Raw genomic sequence first — 535 nt, forward strand, 5'->3', positions numbered from 1 at the left:
AACACACTAAATGTACTAATGAAAACAAATACTATATATTGACTATAGGGTGCAGAACCACAAAAAATTAAGTGTCATTATTTGTATGATCTCAAAATAACAATAGCATTGCAATCTATCAAAATTATATTCATCAATATTGGTAGTGTGCACATTCTGAATAACATTACCATTTTTTATTATCTAACTAGCAAAATCATTGCTATTTTCTTCAACATGTGAAACCTTGTCGAAATGTCCCGGAATTTTCCTATCATATGAGCAACACTACAAATAGCATTCAACTTCATTACATGACGTCAGTAGACAATGCTAGTTACCAGAAAAAAAAAGAAGACTCACCTTTGCAAACGAGGAAAATTATATAATTCCAGCTGCGCCCACGAATGTATAATCTTGGCACCTACAATTACCCATTGATAACAATAACGATCATCTACACCCCATTTCGGACACAACTTCACATTCTCCTCCTTAAAGACCAAGTTCAGACTCACGGAAAGGTGTCACTAACTAATACAAAATGAGAAATGGT

The 535-nt window shown here is 33.5% G+C and overlaps 1 protein-coding gene across 1 annotated transcript in view; it reads right to left on the reverse strand.

The window, feature by feature from the left end:
* LOC119593831 (palmitoyltransferase akr1-like) overlaps positions 1 to 533 on the reverse strand; it is a gene marked incomplete at its 5' end in the record, with an annotated part of 11294 nt that extends 10761 nt beyond the window's left edge. Inside the window, 1 exon segment of the mRNA XM_037942861.1 lies at positions 343 to 533.
* Between the last annotated feature and the right edge of the window lie 2 nt (positions 534 to 535).

Source organism: Penaeus monodon, chromosome 32 (genome assembly GCF_015228065.2).
Source record: "Penaeus monodon isolate SGIC_2016 chromosome 32, NSTDA_Pmon_1, whole genome shotgun sequence".
Classification (NCBI taxonomy): Eukaryota; Metazoa; Arthropoda; class Malacostraca; order Decapoda; family Penaeidae; genus Penaeus; species Penaeus monodon.